The sequence below is a fragment of the Benincasa hispida genome, chromosome 3 (genome assembly GCF_009727055.1).
Source record: "Benincasa hispida cultivar B227 chromosome 3, ASM972705v1, whole genome shotgun sequence".
NCBI lineage: Eukaryota > Viridiplantae > Streptophyta > Magnoliopsida > Cucurbitales > Cucurbitaceae > Benincasa > Benincasa hispida.
In genome coordinates, this window is record NC_052351.1 from 46,295,365 (window position 1) to 46,315,556 (window position 20,192).

Genomic DNA, 20,192 nt, shown 5'->3' on the forward strand with positions numbered 1-20,192 from the left:
TTTCGGTTCGTGATTGTTCGTGACAAAACCGTTGAAGGGAATTGGTTTTCAAGAAGAAAGGTTCTTCAAGGGTAAGTCTTTTCTCACCCTAATTCCCTCTTTTCAATTTATGATTGCATGTTGTAAATTTGTGACTATATGCATAATGTTTGTATTCTATAATTTTGATTATGTGAAAATAAAACTTGGACCAATCTCCACGCTTCCGCTCAAGGACATTCACAGGTTCCTTCATGTGATACATTATAATTTAAAGTTTTAGTGAGAGAAATAAATATTTGAATATGATTTAAATATTAATAATATGAATATGATTCATATAAAAACTATAGGTTAAAAATTAATATGAATATGATTCATATTAATGTTATAAATTATGTGAAAGAAATAAAAACTATAGGTTATATTATGTGGGATATAATATAAACTATAGATTATATGTTACATGTGATATAATAGAGACTTTTAAACTGCTCTTGTATCCATTAAAAGAAGGGAATTTTTGAGGAGAGGGAGATTGAATGTGAAATTGAGTTTTTATAGAAATCCCTCTATTCTTCATCTTCCTCCATCTCTGTGGAAAAACTCTCTCAGCCAAAAAACACTTCCTTTTCACCAAAATTTATCTAAGCGGTCCCCTTAAACTTCGTTGTAATTCTCACCTTGAGAATAACTCAAAACACTTGTGGTAGTATTTGTTTTGGAGTTGTTGTCTTTTGGGTTGCTGTGTTCGTGGTGTTGCCGAGTTCAAGAGAAGTCGAGTTCTTACCATAGAGTGGAATCATGAGGAAGTGACACTACAAGGGTTAGTTTCGTTTTCCCCTTTCCTATCTATTTTTACAGTAGAAGCATGCTTAGAATTTTTGTTTATCTTCCTGTTTCCATCGTCTCTGAATTTAAGTTCTGTAAAACAATTTCAAGACACAAGGCATTCAATTGTTTCCGCTTCAGGGAATTCAAATCTTTTTCCATAGATTTGAAAATTTTGTTGTTGAACTGAACGACAGACTGAACAAGTGTGGGGTTATTAGTCATCGTTTTGATGTGGGTGTCAAGGAGATTGAAGCCAGAACTGCTATGCTATCCCTTCTAGACAGGTTAGTGTTTGATAATTGTTAAATTTATAAAATATGATATAGAAGTTTCATATTCAAAATTTACCTTTTTGAAAAGTTTAGAAATTTGGTTGGATATATCAATGATTGTAAAATCATGTTTCTCTTTGATTATCTTAGATCCTAAATTAGAATATTTGTATATCTTAGTAGATATCATGAAAGAATAGTATGAGTCATTTTCCATTGGATAACAAGTTCATAATGAAGTGCTTTAAACTAGTTGCTTAATTTTGCTATATGATTTGTATAAAAGGCTGGAAGCTTATGTTTTTCCTTTGTGGGTATTAATTGCTTCACATGTTCCTTAATTTATGCTCTCTAAAATCTTAATCTCCCTTTAGATTTGTTTTTTTTATTGCACATCCAAAGAAAAACAATTCTATTGCAATGTGAAATTAATAATTTATAAGTTTAGAAGAGTTCGAAATAAAATTTGGTTAAACGTATAATTTATTTTGTACTTATTTTTGTAGATGGATGGAATATTGAGGTTTTGCATATAGATGAAGATGGCAACTTACTTAGTCTTGAATTTTAAACTCATTATTTTAATATTTAAAGTTTGGTGAATCTTGTATTTTGTCTATTCACTTTATTGAAATTACTTTATGACTTTCTTTCATTATATTAGACATTAATTAAATGAATTACAAAATTTCAATTATGAGACGAGACTTGGGATATTTTAAGTATCATGATATAAAAAAATAATTGTATTGTTTTACATTATATATGATGAAAATTAGTGAAATGGTTTATTTCACCATTAGAAGTAATAAAAAAAACTCAAAAAATGACTATTATGACAATGGGTAATATATAATTGACAAGAAAGGCTACAAAAACTTTTAATAACGTAAAGAACGAGCTATAAAGTATATTAATAGTGCATAAAAAAGGCTTATAAACACTTGGAATAGCATTAAAAAAATGTTATTATAAAGTTATAATAGCTTTTTTATGAGCTATAGAAAATTATTCTAGTTTTAATAAGTAGCGTTGTAATATTTTTCAATAATAAGGTAAATATGTTATATGTTTTAAAAGTTTTTAATAGCATTCAATATAACTAATAAAAAATACGGTCAAAAGTTCTAGATTTTTTTAATAAATAGATTGTCAAGATCTTCACAAAATGCTATAAAAGATCTATTATAGTTTTTCTCGTTAACTACCATATCCATTATTTGTTATAGCGTCTTATGCGTGCACACACTAATAAGAGTAGAGTGAAAATGATTGGAGTAAAAAATAAAAATCAATTGCTTTATAAGATAAAAATTAAAAATCAATTGAAAAATATGCTAAACATTTATGTTGAAGCTTGGTAATTTGTTGAACTAAAAAACTTTAGACCCCTTAAAGTTTAGAAAACCTCACATGAACATAATTGACAATGGTATATAGTCTTGACCTAAAATTAAATTAAAAGAGAAATTTCAAATTTTAGTCCTAAAACTAGCAAATGTATTACTTAAAAAAAACAATTGAGGTTAAAATATCCTTCTCCTTTGAGTTTCATTCTTATTGCAGTTCATATACTTTCAAATTTCAATAAAATTAAAAAAATGTGACTATTATTTATTATTGTTGACTTTAGAGAGGAAAAAAACAAAAGTATCTATAAGTATTACTTGATAAATTTTAGAAATATCTTCACATTTTGTTTTTTTTTTCTTATACGGAGATGATTATTATTTAATAAATTTCCATAAAAATATGGTGTAAGGTTGTTGATTTTATAAAAGGTACTATTTTGTCTACATCAAGTGCAATAGTAACACTGTAAATTATAAAATATATTTGAAGTTTTTGAGTTCACATCTCAAATTAGTGCTAAAAAATTGGTACAGTATTTGTGTAGTTGAATGGTAGAACAAAAAGTTTAGAAACAGAAAAAATATATAAAAAAATTCATGCTTTTTAGGTTATAAAAAATTGTGCCAAATAATCATAATTCAACCCAATTCAACTTTGTACTTAAGAACAAAGAATTTTAAAGTTAACTTAATCAAAGTCTATACCCAAAAGACATACAATAATTATTTTCAATTCAATTGATCTCTACACCCTAAGCACAGACAATTATTAATAACATAGATAATTATTATCCACGTACTATTATTACCAAAATTCAACTCAACTTATCAAACACACCCTAATATATTATTATTATTATTATTATTATTATGAGAGTATAACAAGAACACGAGAGAACTTAAGGGAATAATCAAATTAGAAAGAATATTCATCCATGGAAGATGGTCTTAAAGATAGATCGCCAAATATTTGAGTTTTCGTGTATGGAAAGCTAAGTCATCATGACCGATAGAGTTACACTTGTGATTGACAAAAATGAAGCCTTAAATAGAACCAAAATGTTGCAAATTACAAATAGAATCAAGAAAAGTCTGAACCTTCATTACATATCTAGTTTTTCCTGCTATATTAGTTTAAAGATGAACATTATTGAATGATTCCTACTGTATAATTTTAAAATGAAACTTAAAAGGTACTACAATAAAATTCATTTTTAGTGACAATTCTTTAGTGACGTAGCCAAAACTTATTGCAAAATGCTAATTTATAGCGACACGTCAGAAAACATGCCACAAAAAATCAATATTAACGACATAGTCTAAATCGATGTCACTAAAAGTTTATGTGACATATTAACATGCGTCACAGAAAGTTCATCGTTTTTAGCAACATATTACTGCATCACTAAAAGATTTGTTTTTTCTTAAAAATGAAATATAATTACAAAAGTAAAAACATCTATATTTTCCTTTTTCGCTCTCACTCATCTTTAGTTTTTTCATTTCCCTCCTTTTGTCCCATTCACTCCATCTTCATTAGTGAGGTAGCCTTTCTTTTTTACTATTTTTCATCTCTATTTTTGGCATTGAACTTACTACTACAAGAGAAAAAATTGTTGCACATTTTCTAAATTGAACATGTTTGGGTCAATTTTAGAATATTTAGTTAAGGTTCTATAATTCTTAATATGCTTTGCACTGTTTCTGTAACAACACAAATTTTGGGGTAATTTTTAATTTAATTATCTTAAATTATTTGGGGTTCATTTTAATTTTTGAGGCAAAATTGAATTGTTTAGGTTAAGATAATTCAATTTAAATTCTTGGTGGGAATTTATTTCAATTCAAAGAAGATTTGAAATTTTGGATATATTTGAAGTGGATTAATCGATTTGAAGATAATTCGGTTTAATTTGTTGGGAATGAAGGATTTGAAAATTTAAATTTAATTTAAGGAGAATTTGGTTTTAATTTAAATTTTAATTAATTTGGGAAATTGAATTTTAATTAGGAAACTTAGAAAATGTTTATAATTAGGCAAAGAAAATAAAATTTAATTTTTATAGATAATTGGTTTAAATTTGTTGGCAAAAGGGATTGGGATTTAAAATTCAAGAAGATTTTGGTATGTGGAATTGGAGAGGGAAAAGGAAAGAATTTTGAAAATTATATAGATGTTTATATATTTTCTTTTTGGGTTAGGTTAAAAGTAAAAGAAAAAAAAATCCTTATCTTCAGTTCGAAGACAACAAAGATGGAAAGAAAGCACGGGTGAAGAAAGCCCATTATATTATAGCGGTCCTCCACACCTCCTCTCCACACACATCGCTCCTATTATCCTTCACCAGTTGTACGTAACCGGCTGCACCTAGCTGTCGGAAGAAGACGACACTAGTAGACAACGCCAGACACACCTACCTTCTGCATTGCCGTGCCTTCTGGTTCTACCGCCGTCTCTGTAAGTTTTCTCGCTGGATTTGGGGTTTGGGGTAAGATCTTAGAGTTTGTGGGCCTTATTGAAAAATCTTTGATACCCATTTGATTTTGGTTTTAACTTATTAATACTCACTATGTTTTGAAGTTAGACGGAGGTTTCAGGATGTTAAGAACCATTGTCTAACAAATTTAAGGATCGATTTTGGAAATTTTGGCACGTGGTTGGTGAGTATTGTAAGTTTGGAACTCTTTGGAATGGTTTAAAATGTTGAAATTTTGATTCAAAATTCCTAATTATTGGTTTAAAATTTTATTATTCTTTCCTCTTAGTTTTGATAATCTTGTAACTTGCGTTAGTTGATAAGTCGGTTTCTATTGAGTTCATTTGTGTTTGTAAGTTTGTAAGTATTTTTGTCTATGTTTATGTATTTTTCTAAATGAAAATGGTTGCTATTAGTCTTTTCTCTTAGTTTGATAGACTTACTTGTTTGGATTTATATATTGGTATATAATCTCCGGAAACTCTTTTTGTAGTTCAAGGCTAGCTAGTTCATTGTTTGAATTAATTTGTAAGGTTATGATTAAAGTAAGAACATCTTCCTTGATCATTATTGTAGTTTAATCAAGATTATTGGACTAAGTTCTCTAAACTATATTGGAAGCGAGACTCCCGTACTTGGTTGTTCAAAGTGCCAACAAACAAATTCAAGGCATTCCAACAGATTAGACATTGGAGAAAGCTTTGTTGAAGAGTAGCATAGGAAAACCATGGAGAAAAAACCAAAATGAGAGAGAAGAAGGAAAGACAATGAATTTGGTGGTTTTAATTATGAGAAATGTCATATTTGTTAGGTAGCTATGTAAGGAAATGATATGAAGATGGGAATCAAAGAAGGGATGGGCAAATGATAAGGCAAAAAAGAAATAAGTAAACTTTTGCGTTTATATATTTTTTTTTCTTATTTTACACCATAATAATGCTATAACATATTTATTTATAGGATGAGATGACGACATTAAAAACAACTTCAGAAGAAGTAAATGTACCTATTGAAGATAGAGAAATCTGTGAACGAGTGTTGAGTAACGGTCGGGGCATGTGAAGGGCAAAGGTTGGGGACTAAGACCAAGAAATGCTAGGAATAATGCAAGTTTTCAACATGCTAATGAAACAAATGCTCAAGTTGCACATTTGCAAAGTGTAATTGAATCACAACAAGTCGTTACTGAAGATATCTTAAGAAGGTTGGCAACTCAAGAAGAGATATCTAACACAGAAAGGAGTTTGGAAAAATCGAACGATAGTTAAAAGGTAATATTCATAAGACATTCTTCTTACAATATTAGTTTGTTAAAGTGTTGGATTAGATTAAGTGTATTGAAGTTTTTCGACTATCCTGCAGTTATGGTAGTCTTTATGTTTAAATGTGATCACCTCTCCCTTTAATATAGTTATTTTATTGGTCTTTGTATGGTTCTTTCTATATTAATGGGGTTTGTTTGCTTTTGTTGATATAGTGATCACGATTTCTATGAAAATGAGCTATTTTGTTGATAGAAGTATTGGGGTTTGTACCCTAAAGTCTCGTGTCCTGTAGTTTGTAAACAACTTTGTACGAACACATGTGATGTATAATATATATGATATTTACTTCACTTATTGACTTTGCACATTTAAACGTTTTTTATTTTACCACAAACCAATAAACATAATATCCCTGGTTGTCTTTATGTAACTTAAGCATATATGTAGTGACATACAAGTAGATCATGTCTTAAGTGACAACCAAAATAGTTTGTAGTATATGAATATAGGAGGGAAACCTTATTCTGGTAACACTACGGACGCGGTCTGCTATGTGGAATTGTGGAATTGTTACAAATGTTGTGACTTGTCACAGATAGTCTGATCCTGATCATTCGTGTAGTAGACATGCAAGTGGGGGCATCCTATACAAAGAGTTTGTATAAGACTTGACTACGAAATGTTAATGTCTTGCCATATAACTTCGATCATGACTGAGACTTCACATCACTAGGATGATCATAGGTAACATGATCTCAATCCTGAGTGAGTTGGGAATTCCTACCATTGAGGGCGGTCCTTTGATTTGCATGGATGCAAGTGGCCAGAGCGCCGATTCAAACCTACCATTTTGGGGACTCGTCTGATTTGGGAGCTGGGAACTCAGCTTCACAAGATGAAGTTCACTTATTTCCCAAAGCAGAGGTAAGTAGATAGATTGCTTTCTTAAGGGCTGATCCTAGGGCTTGAATGATGTGGCGTCACGCACCTTCTCATGGCCCAAGAGGTGTTCACACATGGTAGGACTATGTTGTATTGTTCATTAGAAGGATCAGTGGTACTTAAGGAGGAAGATATAATTACAAGGGCAAAACGGTAAATTGGTCTGCTATAATTACGAGCATCTGTGAAGGGTCATCGTATTGATGATTGGTTATATCCAATAGACATAGAAATATATCTATGGCAAGTTCAACTGTCAGTCTTTAGTGGAATGCCTGGCAGTTAACGGATGGTGGATATCGTGACTAAAGAGTTTAGTCAGCTATTCACGTACCGTTGGAGTTTTGAGCCATAGGTTCATAAGATCCTCTTGGTAGTTTGGATACAAGTTGAGAGTAAGTTTTTGGGTCAGTTTGAAATGTTCAAATTGACAAGAAGGAGATTATATATGATATAATTGAACGAGTTAATTCAATACGATATAATTAATTTTATGTATGAGATACATTAATTTTGAGGAAATTGGGTATAAATATGATTTATATCTAGTGGAGAAAAATATTATAATTAATATATGATATTAATTTATGTGTTATGAATATGATGAGATCATATTCATTGGACGGTTAAAAGGGAAGTGGAACGGCGTCTCTTCTGTTCTAATAACGGATGAACGTATTGAAAGATCACTTTGAGATGCATAAATAGCTGACAATGTGCTACGCATGAGATGCGCAGACATTGTGTTAAAAAGTGTGTCATCGCTTAGAAAATAGGTGCCTATACAATAGTGCCTACACGATCGCTTACATATACGATATTGCTAAGCGATCGCTTATCGATTGCACCTTCGCGTGCTATTTACTAAACGATCATTTACCTTTTCCTAAGCGATCGTTTAGCTCCCGATATTTACTAAAAAATCGTATAGACGATCACTTAGTTTTTCCTACACGATCGTTTAGACGATTGCTCACCCTTTTCCTACACGATCGTTTAGATGATCGCTTACTTTTTCCTACACGATCATATACTTCACCTAAACGATCAAGCATTTTGTCTATGAAATAGACGACCTCATCTCCCACTTGCTTGATCGTTATGTACGGTCTCTCTTCCTCTTTCCCTCTACAAAATCTGTACAAAGCCCACACTTTGGATTCTAACTCTAAGAATATTGAGGGCTCTGAGTGGTGGTGTCATCTTCGTTTTCTTCTGTTTGAGTGGTGATTGTTCGAGGTAGACGGTTGGGTTTTAGACTTGCTAGAAGAAGAAATCTTCAACTGGTGTGATCTCTTGATCTCTTTAGCATTACAAATGCTTATTAGTATGTTTGAATGTATATGTTGAGCAAGCGCGAGAGCTACCGGTTTGACCGATTCTCTTGTGGTCCGGTCCGGTGTAGCCTCAAATGGGTTTTGGCTGGTCGGTTCAGACGGTTCGGGTCCAATTCAAGCTATTTGAGTTCTTTTTAAAGCGGTTCAAGCGGTCCAGAAGCTATGAACAACTAGGTTTTGTAATAATTATGTTTGGTTTGCTTGGTTTTTGCCAAAGCTAAAGTCATATCAGTTAGTGTTTAATTATTTATACATGTGATATATGTTATAATTAAATAAATATTGTATGTGCATATAGTATGCCATGTAGATTTAAAATCCCACCATAGGAAGCATGTTACATGCATTGAAAGTATGTTATAAAATGTTATAATATATAGTATGCATATTAGGGTTTCTTTTATTTAATATAATATTTATATTAGATATTGAATACCTTTGTTGTTTGTCGTGGATGTTTAGCATGTCTAAAATTTTGTAAGCTGTTATAAAATTGGGTTGGACGTTTAAAATCTATAACAAAGAACAGTTGCATGCCCACTTAGGTTACGAAAGTTTTAATTGTGATTCTTGATGATAGGATCCAATATAGTTTTATATACACATAGGACAAGTTTAAAGGCTAGATTAAAGGGTTGAACAAAAGGGACTCACCCTTAAAAGAAAAATAAGGCGAAGGGCTGTTCAAAAGGGCCTCTCCCTCAAATATAGATTAGTTAAAAGGTGATGGCAAAAGGGTCCACACCTTAGTATAGATTATGATTGGGAGTTGAGTAAAAAGGTCTCCCTCTTAGCTAATAATATGTTTAGATATGATATGTTGTATGAAAGCTAGGGAAACGCAGGGAGACGAACAAAAAGGTTCTTTCTTAACTAAGGATCAGAACAGTTATGCCTTCCAGATGTCAAGGTTATGCCTTCCGCAAAGACAAGTTTAAGTTATACAGATATGATGTGCTTGTCTAGTACTCAGTTCAATTATTAGCTTCCAGTTTGTGCAAAAGTTTTATGTTATGTTATAAGTCACTCACTGAGCTTCTTGAAGCTCATTCTTTTCTTTCATGTTTTTCTTCCTAGGTAATTGAAGGAACTCAAAAACGAGAATTCCATGAGCGGGTTTAGATCGGTCCGATTTTCATAGTGACCGGAATACAAACGATATACATTCTAAATAACAGTTATGCATAATACAATTCAACAACAACATGCTCAGTATACAATAAAGCATAGAGAAGAGTTTCATTACCAGAGGAAGACAATCTTCAAATGTATGAACCCACGACAGCAGAAGAATTCCACCGATTTACCAGCACCCTAGCGAATCTCTCGTCGAAAACTGCACGATCCAAACGTACACGATCAAGAAGATGGGTACAACACCACCAATAGGGAGACCCGGGTATCCTCAGCGTCAAAAACCCAGAGAGTGGGCTCTAGTGAGTTTGGTAGAAGACGGAGGAAAACAAATCTTGTAGACGATAAGCGTGCACGAGAAGAACTTCACTATCGTATAGCGGGGATGCCTATCGTATAGTAAAATTACACAATCGTTTAGGAAAAACTAGACGATCGTTTAAGGGACGTGTGAGTTAGATGATCGTTTAGACGACTGAGAAGATATCGTATAGGCTCTTGACGATCATTTTTTCACATTTTCTTTTTTGCGCACGGGGTTTCTTTTGCACGACTCAAAAAACTCACACAAATTGAAAACGATTTTCAACTTATATCCCACCGGTTACATAACCTTTGGTGCCCACGATCCCATTTACTAAACGTGAAAAAATTGGTTAATTAAAAATAATTAATCAATTAATTTAATAAATATAATCATATTATATTTATATCCTATAATTTGATATCATATATCTACTATAGTATTTTTCCTATATTTGATATAAATCATATTTATATCTAATTTCCTCCAAAATAATGTATCTCATACATTTAGTCAATTATATCATATATAATTGTACTTTCTCTTGTAAATTTAAACATTTTAAATTAACCCAAACTAGTTCTCGACTTTATCCAAGCTACCTAGGTGACCTAATGGACAAGTGGCTCGAAGCTTCAACGGTACATGAATAGTTGACTAAACTCTTTAGCCACGAGATTTACCATCCATTAACTGTCAGTGATTCCACTAAAGACCAACAGTTGAACCCTTCTTACCACAGATATATTTCTGTGTCCATTGGATATAACCAATCATGAGTACGATGACCCTTCACAGATGCTCGTAAGTACAGCTGGGCCATTTTTCCCCTGTAGTTACATCTCACTCCTTAAGTACCACTGATTCCTCTAATGAACAATACAACATAGTCCAGCTATGTGCAAACACCTCTTGGGCCAAGAGAAGGTGTGTGGCGCCACATCGTTCAAGCCCTAGAATCAGCCCTTAAGGGAGTCATTTATCTACTTACCCCTGCGTCAGGAAAGGAGTGAATTCCTTATTGTGTAGCTGAGTTCCTAGCTCTCAAATCAGACGTATCCCTAAAATGGTAGGTTTGAATCGGCGACTTGGCCACTCGCACCCATACAAATCAAAAGACCGCCCTCAATGGCAGGAGTTCTCAACTCACTCAGGATTGAGGTCATGTTACCTATGGTCATCCTAGTGAAGTGAAGTCTCTGTCATGAACGGTGTTATATAATGAGACATTAACACTTCGTGGTCAGGTTTTATACAAACTCTTTGTATAGGACGCCCTTGCTCGCATATCCCCAACATAAATGATCAGGATCAGATCATTTGTGGCAAGCCACAACACTTGTGACCATTCCACAAAGTGGGCCACGTCCGTAGCATTACCAGGATAAGGTTTCCCTTCTATATCCATATACTATAGACCATTCTGGTTATCACTAAGGACATGATCCACTTGTTTGTCATCACATACATACTTGAGTCACATACAGATAATCAAGGATTGTTTATTGGTTTGTGGTAAAGCAACTAAAACAAGTAAATGAGCAAAACAACAAGATGTGAAGCAAATATCATATATTAACAATCACAGGTGTTCGTATGTACTGTTTACAAACTACAGGACACGAGACTTTAGGGCATCAACCCCAATAGTAATGAAAGATGATGAGTTCCAGGGTGCTGCTAAGATCAAGGTCTGTCACGCCACAACCACGCTACCAATTTTTGAATCGTTGTTGTAAACTTTGTAGTTAAGTCTGGGAATTGTATAAACGTTATATTATTTGTAATAAAGTGAGTTTAGCCAGTTGTTTATATCCTTGGCTTAAAGTTTAATGAGTGCAAAAGGTTCAGATAGGCAGTAGGTATCATGAAAAAGTGATATCTATTGTCTTCCCACCTCCTTTCGGGTTTTAGAGGTAAACTTAGAAGGGGGTGTGACAGTCCTTATATTTGCTTTGATTTCTGATAGGATTCATGTGTTCTCTTTTTCTCTTTCTTTTGATATTAGAATTTGGAAATGTTTTAATGTTGATAAGAAATGGTCCTCCCTGCCCCCCTGCCCCCCCCAATAGTTATTTTGATGGTCCTTTTATAATAATTTATATGTTAATGAGGTTGAGCATGGTTTTCATATAGTTTGTAAGAAATTGGATTTTGTTAATGTAATTATGTCCCCTACTTCAATTTGTTATTCTAATGTGCTTACATATTTGAATTTTTATATGCCAGATTTTATGTCTTCATGATGACGGGCTAATACGAGATTTCACAAAGTTCAATCTAGATGAAAATGCAAAGAATTTGGAGGTATTTTATATTTTTGTTTCAAACTGATCTTTTGTGCTTCAAATACCTTACATTGTGATTTTTGTTATGTAAACTTGTGACAACTCGTGTTGGTACTAATTTTGATTGATATAACTTTGAGCTCATTTAGGAAAAGATTGAAGTAAGTTGATATTATATTGGGATTTTACTCATCTAAACTTGTGATCAAGTTAGTATTTCATTTTGTTTTAATGATAGTGTTTTGATGTTTGGGAATGTGTGCATCTTTGATGCGTTGTGAATATAATGAAATAATGGTGTATATTTTAATGGTGGTGTATGCGTTGTGCATGCAAATTTTCCTAGCAAAATCCAAGTATAAATCCTACTAGGTTGCCTGAAAAGCCCAGGGTCGAACACAGGAACTATGGAGACAGTATGCGACGGTGATTTCAAATTTCTTTGCGGTGACAAATAAATAATGAATTGGTTGGTATGTTTGTTTAAGGTATAGATTCTATGCGGTAGAATTGAGAAAGAGTTAATAACAACGAAAGTTACAATGAGTATGCGGGGGAACGGGTTGAGAAGGGATTTAGCTAACACTTCCTAAGATTGCGTTCACATTATGTGGTCATGCTACACACATACAATAGCAAATCATCTCTCAATGCAAATGCTACAGCTCCTAGTTTTAGGATGCATGTGATGTACGCAATGATGTCTATAGGACTTACGTCTAAGCCTATATTCTTGTCTATGCGATGATGAATGACACACACATACACAAGGCGACCGCATACTACCATAACCTATTTCTAGGGTGCATGTGATGCATGTTAGAAAACAAAACTTATCTCTAAGTTTCTATCCCTTACTTATGCAGTTCTAATCTAACTTTCTCAAGCCTAGATTTTAACCTAGCTCCCTCAAGCCTAGGTTCTTTCTTTAGACTCTCTCTTGAGCACTTTAAAGGGGTGATGGATGTATACATAAGACAAGATAATCGCATACAATGAAGATCTTAGGTCATGCTAGCTAAGTGCTTCTCAACCCATTCAGAAATTTAGTCACTCATTCGTAATGTAAAGAGAGTGAACAGATATAAAGATGCAATTGTCATTTTATAAATGAAACAGGATACAGAATGACAATGGGAAGTAAGGATGGGGATTCTGGTAGCAATGTCTTGGTTCCCAAGGCTTTTACATTGCATTTTTCTCTACTCTGCCCAAAAGGATAATCTTGCGTTAGCAAGAGTTGACCCTCTCTCCATTCTCGACACTTCACGGCACTCTCTCGAGCTGACCAGGAACGATCCTCTAGCGTCTTCTCTCTTCACTCGCCTTCGCCTTCTAAGTATAAAAGTTACAGACTACAGCTAACTATGTATATGGCGAAGAAGAACTCAAAAATTCTGAACAGCTGAACTCCTTTAACGAAGGTGGCCTTCGGTATTTATAGAGCTTCAGGGTGAAGAGAGCTTTTTCTCTCAAATGATTGCGCTAATGGGATGTCATTAATTCTCTGTTTGATGCGCCAATTAATTGTCACCAAAAAGTTGAGTGTACTTGCTATAGTGTGTCGTTAACGGCTTGTCAACTTAATTCGGATTCGACCGTCATCAGCTTTCTGTACCATCGTGATTTATTAAGCGTCCACCTTGATGCTCCGTCTCTATGTGGCCACCTTCTTGAGCAGATCTTCGCGAATGTATACGATCGCATAGCCTTGCGATCACAATCTTTTAATGTGTTCGGATGCTGAATTCCTTGGATCACAATTCTGCCCATCGCCAATGCATTTTCCTACACAAAATACGTAAATTAGTTGGTTAAATGCGATGGACGCATGCGATCGAAATGTTCTCAACTTAATGCTTTTGGCCACGATTTTACATATTTTTTACCATCGCAATCCTACATTGTTTTATGTCTTTGCATTGTAATAACGTGCATTTCTGCCTGTTTTATCAATCTTCATTTATAATTTTTTGTTTTAATTTAAAATGACTAATCAATTCTTAAAATGTTTAAAAGATTATTACATTTTAGATCTTGTAACGGGTTCACATATTAAATTGTGTTGTGTTTTATGTCCTAAAACTCGTGGTTTGTAAACAATAGAACTTATTCTTAAAATTCAATAAGTTGTTATTGAATATATTTTTTTTTAGAAATCCAATAAACCCAAGTCCCTTCACTAGTATTTGAGTACTTGAACTTTATGTGGAGACATAAAAATGGATCAAGTTCGAATAAATAGTCAAAATGATCTATAGTATATGAATAAGATTGGGTGCCTTATTCTGGTAACACTATTGGATGCGGCCTACTCTGTAGTTGTTATAAAGAGTTGTAAAGTGCTACAAACGAAGTGATCCTAATTCATTCATGTTGGGACATGAGGAGTGGGGGCGTCCTGTGCAAATGAGTTTTGTGCAAGATTGGACCACAAAACCAGTCACTCTTACTTTATAACGTTGTTTACTGTTTAAGACTGACTATTTCAAAGCAATGACCTAGGTGACTTGACTTTAATCCTCAGCTAACTATGAACTCCTGTTTGTTCGAGATTATCCTTTGATCTACAAATGGTGAGAGTATACCAATTGTCTCTGCTCAATAAGCTTCCATTTTAGGGATAAGATCGGATGAATAGCTGGGGACATAGGGTGTAAGACGGAATTTACTCCTACCCAATTAGAGTTAGTAGAGACGTTGTTCCCTTCAAGTGTTGATTCTGGGTTTTGAACAAGAGGTCTCACCCTCTCATTAGCCTGAGAGGGATTCGATTTGTTGATTAGATCACAAATCAATTGTTCATTAGAGGATAAGTGAAACTTAAGGAACAAGAGGTAATTTCGGGGGTAAAACAGAGATTCGTCCCAACCGTTATTACGAACAACCTGTGAGAGGAGTTCAACTATGAGCTTTAGTGGAATCACCCATTAGTTAACAAATGGGGGTTATATCGGTCTAATGAGTTTAGTTGATTAATCTCGAATTGTTGGAGCCCATGATCTGTAGGTTCGCAAGGTCCCCCTACTAGCTCGTAAATGGTTTAGCTCTAGAGTAGCGTAATAAGTTTATTTGAAGTGTTCAAATTAGAATTAAATGAAATTGGAGAAATAATATTTAAATATGTTTTAAATATTTAAAGATGAAATTGTGTAAAATTAATTTAATATTTGATATTAAATTAATTAGAATTATTTAAATTGTTTAAATACTTATTTATTAACTTTATTAAGAAAATTAATTTATGAAATTAATTTCGTAAAATTAATAATATTTTCAATTTTATTAAATGAAATTGATTTATGAAATCAATTTATCAAAATTAAAAAAGAAGAAAAATCACAAAGTTGGAAAATTGGCATTTTCCATTGTCTCCATGAAGTAGCTCACGAACAACCCACTCTTCAAGCTTCATTAACTCCAAGCATGAGTTGCATCTCATGCAACAAATCTCTTTGCATGATAGTCTGCAATATATTGAAGAGATTGAAGTGTTTTGAAGTGATCGCAACAGTTTAATTTTGGTTTGGTTGGTGTTTTCTATGAGTTATATGAAACTACTGTATTGATATGGTTCTTTGAGTTTTGGCTTTTAATTTCTCTTTGATTTCTCATTTAAATTTATCATTGACTATTGCTTTATGAGTTTATATGTGTTCCCAAGAGTCTGTAATTTATTTGGAGTCATTAGAGTTGAAATTAAGTTGTAATTTGAAGAAATAAGCGAAGAGACCGAGTTGTAGATTCCAGAAAATCAGCCTCTGCTCATATCGTCGTTGAGCTTCAGTAGCTAAACGATCGTTTAGTTTCATGCGTTAGACGATGTGAAGAAAAGCTAAACGATCGTGTAGCATAGGGCGTTGATCGTTGAGGTGTTGTGCGCTAGACGATCGTGTACCTGCGGGAACTAAGCGATGCATTGTATTACTATACGATGGCACTACTCGATCGTGTAGCTTCGGGTGGTAGCTAAGCAATGCGGTGAAGAGCTATACAATAGCGTTTCACAATCGCTTACCACGATCGTTTACCTCTATAAGCCAGCTAAGCGATGCATTGAGATGCTAAGCGATAGCACTACGTGATCGTTTACCTATATGCGAAGTTAGGCGATGCGTTGAATACTATACGATAGCACTAAGCAATCGTGTAGTAATGTTCCGCGCTAAACGATGGAGCTACACAATAATGTTGGACACTAAGCAATCGTGTAGCGTCCTTCGGCACTAGACGATGACACTATGCGATAGAAGGAAGACACTACACAATCGTGTAGCTTGATCAGGAGCTATGCGATAGTTACTAAGCAATCACGTAAACACTAAATGATCAGGCAAACGCATGACGATGGTCGTCATTGTTAAATGATGAGACTTAGCGATATGTTGAGCAAGGGCGAGAGCTGCCGGTTCGATCAGTTCTCTTGTGGTCTGGTTCGGTTCAGCCTCAAATGGTTTTTGGCTGGTCTGGTTCAGACGGTTCGGGTCCAGTTCAAGCTATTTGAGTTCTTTTTGGAGCGATTCGAGCGGTCCGGAAGCGGTTCAGAAGCTGTTTTGTAATAATTAGGTTTTGTTTGCTTTTTTTTTTTTGCCAAAACTAAAGCCATATCAGTTAGTATTTAATTATTTATGCTTGTGATGTATATTATAATTAAATAAATTTTGTATGTGCATATAGTATGCCATATAGATTTAAAATCCCACCGTAGAAAGCATGTTACATGCATTGAAAGTATATTATAAAATGTTATAATATATAGTATGCTGTTAGGGTTTCTTTTATTTAATATAATAGTTATATTAGATATTGAATGCCTTTGTTGTTTTTCGTGGATGTTTAGCATGTCTAAAATTTTGTAAGCTGTTATAAAATTGGGTTAGACGTTTAAAATCCATAACAAAGAACAGCTGCATGCTCACTTAGGTTAACCACTTATTTTAATAGTTAAAATAGGTCGTTAAACTTGTAAAACTAGGGTTACAAACTCAACCGGTATATAATCCTGTCGAAGGCTAGAGGTACTTAAGTTGACGGTCTACAGAACACCTCCTACCTGTGGATTATAGCTGAATTAACTGAGCGTTGGTAACCGATTTTATTAGTATACTTGAGCGGTGTGAAGTAATAAAAACGGTTTATCACCTAGACATCGTAGGTTTAAAATTTATTTATAAATGTTATACTTGGATAAACAATCTAGACTAAGGGTTGTTTTTATTAGCCGAAAAGAACATAAGCATAAATTTACCCAAATATTTAGAACACTTCAGTGGAAGATTAACTGTTATTAGCTTTCATGTCCTCGAGAGTTCACACCTTGAGATCCATGCTCAGCTTCGTGTCAATTTTACCTCTACTACTCCATTTGGAAAGTGTTTGTATGGGTCAATAACAAGGTGAATGAGGGAAGTCGTTCATAGTAAGTGGGTGAAGGAAATGTGTCAACATTGTCCTACAGTCTCCTCCATTAGTTTTAACTGTGAGATTTTTATATTACGCCTGCTATCGTTTTTAGCCAGCACTAGCTAGTCGTTAATTGCGGTGATCCCCACGGGGGGTTATAACATAGGATTCAGAACAACCCAGACTTCAGTAAAATGAATAGGGTCTTATAGTTCCATCTTGGGTATTTCTCTTCTATTTCGGAGGCATACTCATACTATTTTGTAAGATCTGAAAATGGCAGGTCTACACTTACAAGAATTACTAAGTGTTAGTAAAGATCTTGACCAAAAACGATAACTAAATGACTATTGGAATATGAGTTATTCTGGAGATAGTATTGTCTTGCTTTTGTGAAGGAATTCTTGACTGCCCCTCGGTAGCACTTGTTCTAAATCACTTAAGTATCGTTACAATATGGGTACATTATCACTTTACTAAAACTTGATTGGATTTAAAAGCAATTCATTTATAGAATTTGTTTATAATTCAGAATGACGAGTTCAATTATACAATTGTTGGTATCGGATAAACTGATTAGGGATAACTATGTGACGTGAAAATCAAATTTGAACACGATACTTACGATAGACGATTTGAGATTTGTCTTAACAGAGGAATGTCCTCCCATTACTAGCTCTAATTCCAAACGAACTATTCGGGAAGCGTTTGATAGATGGATCAGGGTGAATGATAAAACCCGTGCTTATATTCTCGCTAGTTTGTCTGACGTTTTGGGGAAGAAACTTAAGGATATGAGTATTGCCAAAGAGATTGTGAAATCTCTGAGAGGGATGTTTGGAAAACCATCCTTCACCCTGAGGCATGATGCTATCAAATACGTTTATAACAGCCGCATTAAAAAGGGGACCTCAGTTCGTAAACATGTCCTGGGCATGATGGTCCACTTTAATGTGGCTGAAGTAAACGATGTTGTGATGGACGTAAGAAGCCAAGTTGGTTTTATTCTAGAATCTCTTCCGAAGAGTTTTCTGCAATTCTGTACGAATGCATTGATGAATAAAATTGAATACAACTTGACTACTCTATTGAATGAGCTGCAGACTTTCCAGACAATGTTAAGAACTAAGGGTCTGGAATCTGAAGTAAATGTTGCTTCTGCTAAGAAGAGAGGAACGTCCTCCAAGCCTAATGTTACCTCTTCTTCGTAGAGTAAGAGTATTCCAGCGAATAATGACAAAGGGAAAGGGAAGAAGAAGCCTGCTAGCAAGAAAACCAAGAAAACCGCTGTAGAGAAAAGGAAATGTTTCCAGTGCAACGAGGGCTAGAAGAGAAATTGCCCTAAATATCTTGCTGAGAAGAGAGCAGAGAAAGGTAAACAGGCTAACTAGTTCCTGAGGACCGTTTACTCAGCTTGACCAGTGGGAGAAGTTGTTGCTGATGATGATATTACCTGCTTTTGCAAAACTTGTAATGAATAGCACATATTTTTGTTTTGAATGAAATGTTCATTTTCAGAAAATATGTTTGTTCTATCTCATAGCAACTTTTGTTAAGAATCAAACTGTTAAAAATCATTTGCAAATATTCAGATATTTAACGGCTAAGATCGAAGTATAATAAATTTAAAGATTTATGTCCTAAAACTCGTGGTTTGTAAAAAATAGAACTTATTCTTAAAAATCAATAAATTGTTATTGAATATATTGTTTTTTAGAAATCCAATAAATCTAAGTCCCTTGACTATTATATGAGTACTTGAACTTTATGTGGAGAATATAAGTGGATCATGTTCGAGTAAATAGTCAAAATGATATATAATATATGAATAAGATTGGGTGCCCTGATTCTGGTAACATTATTAGATGCGGCCTACTCTGTAGTTGTTACAAAGAGTTGTAAAGTGCTACAAACGAAGTGATCCTAATTCATTCATGTTGGGACATGAGAAGTGGGGGCGTTCTGTGCAAATGAGTTTTGTGCAAGATCAGACCACGAAACCAATCACTCTTACTTTATAACATTGTTTACTGTTTAAGACTGACTATTTCAAAGCGATGACCTAGGTAACTTGACCTTAATCCTGAGCTAACTATGAACTTCTGTTTGTTTGGCATTTTCCATTGTCTCCATGAAGTAGCTCACGAACAACCCACTCTTCAAGCTTCATTAACTCCAAGCATGAGCTACATCTCATGCAGCAAATCTCTTTGCATGATAGTCTGCAATATATTGAAGAGATTGGAGTGTTGAAGTGATCACAACCGATAGAATTTTTCTGAAAAATTCATGAGAAGAAGGGTGTTCTTCACGTTGGGTTGCTGCTATGAGTTAGTCTCCAAATTCCCTTAATCTAGACTTATTTTGAGTCTCACTACTCAATCTAGAGCACCAAGAGGATAGTAGGGAAGATCTTGGGAAGTTCTTGATGTAGTCTACAACAAGATTTAGAGGAGATTTGCAACTGGAATCAAGCTTTGGGTTCAACAAAGGTATGTCACGAAATCCATTTATTTATGTTGAAGCATGCTTTCATTTCTACCAAAATTAATGAATTAGAGTGCTTATGTATCCTTGTCATTTCCGCTACACAATGGTACATTCC

General features: G+C 34.0%; 1 long non-coding RNA gene across 1 annotated transcript; it reads left to right on the forward strand.

Moving 5' to 3' along the window:
- Positions 1 to 578: 578 nt before the first annotated feature.
- On the forward strand, positions 579 to 12,318 carry LOC120074710. Its single transcript, XR_005481047.1, has 5 exons — positions 579 to 805; positions 952 to 1,097; positions 4,676 to 4,895; positions 5,875 to 6,185; positions 12,126 to 12,318. It is a non-coding gene; the product is annotated as an uncharacterized LOC120074710 (long non-coding RNA).
- Positions 12,319 to 20,192: the final 7,874 nt, after the last annotated feature.